The sequence below is a fragment of the Euphorbia lathyris genome, chromosome 6, assembly GCF_963576675.1.
Source record: "Euphorbia lathyris chromosome 6, ddEupLath1.1, whole genome shotgun sequence".
Taxonomy (NCBI): domain Eukaryota; kingdom Viridiplantae; phylum Streptophyta; class Magnoliopsida; order Malpighiales; family Euphorbiaceae; genus Euphorbia; species Euphorbia lathyris.
The window spans coordinates 89,910,948-89,916,947 of record NC_088915.1 but is presented as its reverse complement, the minus strand read 5'-3'; the positions used below and the strand labels follow the sequence as shown (position 1 = coordinate 89,916,947).

General features: G+C 26.0%; 1 pseudogene; it reads left to right on the top strand.

Moving 5' to 3' along the window:
* Window positions 1-4,318: 4,318 nt before the first annotated feature.
* On the top strand, window positions 4,319-4,410 carry LOC136234516 (small nucleolar RNA snoR109; annotated as a pseudogene).
* Window positions 4,411-6,000: the final 1,590 nt, after the last annotated feature.

The window sequence follows — 6,000 nt, the reverse complement described above, 5'->3', positions numbered from 1 at the left end:
GATTCTAATATTGAAAATTATAAAATCGGAGAGAAGAAGATCGAGTTTGGAAGAACATACTGGAAATTTATTTCTGTAATTTTTTGTTACTTTTTACTCTTTATCCATCCTAGTCAATAAACTTTTAGTTTTATTTGTCCACGTTAATAAGTTGAATCGCCCTAACGATGTGTGCCGCCTAAACTCGATGGAAAAGTTAAATAAGGGCCAAATCCATAACAAAATCAATGATCAAAGGCTCAATGTAGAAAAATAATTGATTAGAGGCTTGATCCTTAAAACTCGGTCGGTTAAATTTTTTATATTTATATATGAAGCTCGGTCGGTTATCGGTATATCGATTTTTTTCTTTCCAGTAACTGAATCAACAACCGATTATCAAACTAAATTAAAACTAAAACTGAACCGAACCAAAATATTAAAATAACTAAACTAAACTAAAATTTCGGTTCGATTATCGGATTAAAGTTCAAATTGGCCCTTGAAATTTGTAGATAGATTCAATTTAGCCAAATAAAGTTTTTTTTTTGAAATAAGCCAAATAAAGTTTAAGTATCACTAAATTCTAAAGTTAACAATATTTGACAAACAGACCAGGTAAAACATTCACTGTACGCGTATAAAATGGGCTGAGATCTCCCAACAAAGCTCATGTTTAATTTGTGACAAATAAATGCAAAATCGTCACAAGAAATATGCAAAATCCGCATAGACAGAAATTTTTTTTATGAAAAATCGTTTTTTGTGACAAATAAATGCAAAATCGTCACAAGAAATATGCATTATTTTTTTTTTTATTTTTTTGATAAAGAAACGTAAATCTTAATGTTTCTGACTCGTAGTCATCCATTTCCGGGGTTCTTGGGTTATCACTCATCAATTATTTTCACAATTTTAATTATTGTTGTTCAGATTTGTGATTTTGGAGAGAGAATTTTTAGTTTTGATCAAAACTATAAAAAGGCAAAAAAAAAAAAAAAAAAGTCCAAATGTTCATGTCCTTAATCTTTCATGAATCATTGATCTGAAAAAAAGCATTTTAAGATGCATAAATTTTGATTTGGATTAAAATGATATTGTCTGTCAATTTGAGAAGGCATTTTTTATTCGAAAAAAAGTATTTTAAGGCTCTTAATCTTTCATTTTTTATACATTAAACTCTTTAAATTTTATTTCAACATATTAAACTCCTAATCGTTTTTTTTATTCATATTAAACCCTTGATGACCATTAAAGTCACTTTCGAACATAAGATTTGGTTAACATAGTATTATTTACACTAGTATTGTGCCCGCGCGTTGCGCGGGTGATAAATGTTTTGTACATAAATTTAACATTTTAATATTTTTAAAATTTTGTATCATTTATATATATATAGTGATATTAATATTTTGATTTAAAATAATTTAAATTTAAAAATTGTAAATAAATTAACTAACAACCGTTTATAATTGCTTGATAATACCATGTTGACATGTTTGCAAGGATCATTCATTTCCGTTCTTGTATAATATTTTTTTTATATAATCTTGTAATTTTAAAATATTTACTACACTTTGTAGTGATATTTTTTCAATCAAATTCTAGCTCTCCTCAAATTTATTTTCACGTGCTTTCTAAATCCTTTGATAAATCCATGAATTTGAAATAAGTACGTCTTTCTTTTTAAATTTTATTTAGTTTATATAGTAGTTTGGAGGTTTAAATATTGTGTTAATTATTATGTGTTATAAAAATTTTAGTTATATTATTTTAACGCTATTTATTAAAGTAAAATGAATGTAATTTGAATGGATCCTTATATTTTTTTTTATTGTTATATAATTTGTATTCGTTGGGATATTTTGTAACTTAATTTATTATATCTATTAAATTTAAATATAATTTTTTTCAGTTATATTGGTTTTAATGTTATTTATTAAAGTTAAATGAATGGAATTTGAACGGATCCTTACATATATGTTGTCATCATATAATTTTTTTCCGTTTTGATATTTTGTAAGTTATTTTATTATATCTATTAAATATAAATTAGATTAGATATTTATAATTTTCTTTTGTTACTATTTTGGTAACTAATAAAAAAATGTCTCTAAAACTCTCCTCATCAATTTCTCTCTGACTCCACTATTATATATAAAATATAGATATAGATATAGAATCCGTCACTAAAAATGAGAAAGATACTTAATCATGACAAAACATGAATTGAGAACAAACTAATTATTACATATAAAAAAAATCGAATAATTACATTGGAAAACATAATGATTTTCTATAATTTTTTACTCTTTTGCTTTTCCTGATTTCAGCTGTCCATGCCTCTTTTATTTCCATCAGATTTCTTGAATTGGAACATGAATTGAGAACAAATTAATTATTACATATAAAAAAATCGAATAATTACCTTGGGAAACATAACGATTTTCTGTAATTTTTTACTCTTTTGCTTTTCCCGATTTCAGTTGTCCATACCTCTTTTATTTCCATCAGATTTGTTCAATTGGAGATATCAAAGTCTAAATTCTGACAATTCTTGAAGAAAATGCTATTAATACAGTTTATCAATGGAAATCGTACCTAAATAAATCTGAATCTCTTAATGAAATCAGAACAAAATTATAAAAAAAAAGTTATATGATTAAGAACAAAACTAATACATAAATAAATAAAAAATAAAGGTTGATTATGACTTTGATTTTCGGTGGCCAATGAATATAATGATAAAATGCTATCTATCATGCTTTATATATAGGTTTATTTGTGACTTTTGGTTTTCCTTCGCTTTGTGTTTTTTCATTTATTTGTGACTTTTGGATTTCCTTCGCTTTGTGTTTTTTCATCTTCTTGTAACTCTTACTTTATTTTATTACTTAATTGATGGACTATTAATTGAAAATAAATAATGTATTAATATAGTACTAATTATATAGAGATAATTAGAACTCATTAACTCATTTATTCTCTTTGCTCCTACGATGCCAACTAAGCTAAAAAGCCTCTAAAACTCTTCTTGCAAATTGTCTCTACTTCCGTAATTATATATAGTATAGATACGTTCAAATTTTTATTTTTAATAGTCCTAAACATCTTTTAATATATATAATTTGGTTATAGAAAAACTGTAAAACCATTCTTTCGAGTTATAAGAAATTATAATTTCAAACATACATAAAATAAAAAATGTTTTGTTTTACTGAATTAATTTGACAAACAATGACTTAAAAAATCAATAGTTTAATACATTAAAAAATAAAAACACATATATCAGGAGCAATTTTACCCCTAATATTGGTAGTCAAGATCAATTTTACCTCTAATATTGATAATTTGGGTCAATTTCAGATACTATTATAAAACACATATATTTTTGTTCATTATTCTGCACCAATTGCATATCAATTCGTTCTAGAAAAAGATTTCATGTTTTTTATAATTTAATGATAGAATTGAAGATTAATATTTATAAATTCGGTGAATTTTTTGAATTTTTTGTCCAATTCGAACAAAAGACAATATATTCTTTTTTATTTTATTTATTTATTTTCACATTCCAACATATGTTTGTGATTTGTTACTAATAAAATGAAGGAAATGTAAAATGTAGATGACAAGATTCATGATCGAGAAGACAGTTTGATGAATTATTTCTCAAATTAACCAAATTTATCAACATTAAAGGTAAAACTGCTCTTGGATTCCAATGTTATATGTAAAATTGCACCATTTTAAACGTTAGAGGTAAAATTGTTTTTAATCCAAGATGTTAGAGATATTTTTACACTTTAACTATTTTTTTTTTTGCCTTTTTTAATACATTAATTCACGGACAAATTACATTCAAGGATACAGAATTTTAGTTATTTTCACAGTATAACTACTAAACTACTAAACTTCACAGTATGGTTACTTTTAAATAAATTAAAGTTACTTAAAATATTTTTAATTCTTAAATTTATTTATTTTGAATTTACCAAAGATCATTTTGAAACGTTGATTGAAGTTTGGTGATAATAATGTTAGAAAAACAAAAAAACAAAAAAAACAAAAACATCAACGCTACGCTCTACAAAATGGGCTTAGATCTCCCAAATAAAGTCCAAGTTTAGTAAGACCTATATAAGGCAGCCATTAGGGTGAACAAAGAGAGTCGTGTCTCATTTTATAGGATAAGCGATTTAGAGGTCTCTACCGCAGCATATGGTGGTCCGATTTTTTTCTTTTCAGCCGCAAAGACCATATTTATGGTTTTGATTTCGATAGCTATATGTACCAAGAGAAGGTATTAAACTTAATTGCCTTCATCTTGTTACTAAAGTGGCTGTAGCTATATCGATTCGGAGGTCGGTTGTTGTTTCAGATCTATTTCGGATCTGGTCGACATATCTGCATACTGATCTTCTTGTATTCTTTTTTTTTGTTCTGGTTTTATTGTAGTTTATGATGATGATAACAAGAAGGCTGAGAAGAGAAAACGGACTAGAAATTTAATTAGGTATTTTGTAGGATCCTTCTCTTCTTTTAAATTAAGTCTTTGTCGATCATCTTCCAGTCGTTGTTCTTCCGGTAGTCTGCGTCTTAATTGGTGACTACAATTTATTGCTGTTTTTTCAATTTTTAAAAGTAATTTATTATAGGATTTTTTTTGATCCAGTGGAAATCAATATTGATTCACTAATCTGTTTCCCTTTTTTAGTCATGATTGTAGATGATCATAGGGAAACATTTTAGTGAATTAAGGCTTCTGATAGTTTTGACCATGATTCAGGAATTTTCTAAGATTTTTCAGAATCCAAAATCAGATTATATTTAGAACATATGTATACATTTGACGGTTTGGATTGCCATATTTTAGTAAATTAAGGCTTCTAATATGGTTTTGACCATGATTGGGGAATATTTCTAGTGAATTAAGGCTTAGGATTTTGTTTTGAGAATTTTCAGAATATATTTAGAATATTATATTCAGAACACATAATATAATTCAGAACAATATGTATACATATGATGTTTTGGATTGCCGATTTTATTAGAATGACTAAATTTTAGGTTTTAACGAATTATGATCATAATGATCAATTTATTCAATTAAAGTTGTGCCGGATCAATTTAGTCAAAATCATGTTGGGATAATAATTTGCTATTTAGAATCAAATTAGTCTAAAATTGTATATGTTTATTATATGATTAATAATTATTTGATATGTGTTAATGATGTGTATGAGATGGGGGCGGAAATTACATTTTCCATCTTTGCTCCCGATCAATCGGAGATATTCTATTTCTGTCTTAGAATTCTATATTCTAAATGGGGAAAACTTTTATCTCCATCCTTGGTTGGTTAATTAAATTCAGCTTTTAGGTTTAGGATTTGGGTCTTACCCATCCATCAAAGCTAATATAAAAAATTTAAAAATTTTAAAAATCTATAAATTGGTTGATTTTTAACATAACTGAGTCGAATTACAGTTTGGTTTGATTCGGTTCAGTTTGAATTGCCAATTTAGTGAAAAGAGTAAATTTTTACGAATTAAGAGTCAAAATTGCGAATTAAGTTTTTACGAATTTTTATGATCTAAGGGAAACATTTTAGTGAATTAATTAGTTTTGAGATTAGAAAGATTAAATTTTAAGTTTTAACGTATTAATAATCAATTTAGCCATTGAGTATTGAACTTGTCTCATATGATCAATTTAGGAGTGAATTAAATATGTGTGCAATCTTTAGTTGTTTTCTATTTTGGTGTACAATTTTTGTTTTATAATGTACAATCGGGGATTATGACCAATCAGCGTGAGTCTAACATGTCACATTAGTGACTTTTAACTTTTGGACACACTAACCATATATTTTCATCATTATTTACTCTCTTTTGTATATTTTTTTCAATCATCTTCTCTCTCAAATCATTTTATTAACTCATTTATTCTAAATTCTTTTTATTCCTTTCATCAACCTCAATTCAAATTCACAAATTCACCATCAATCTTGATCGGTTT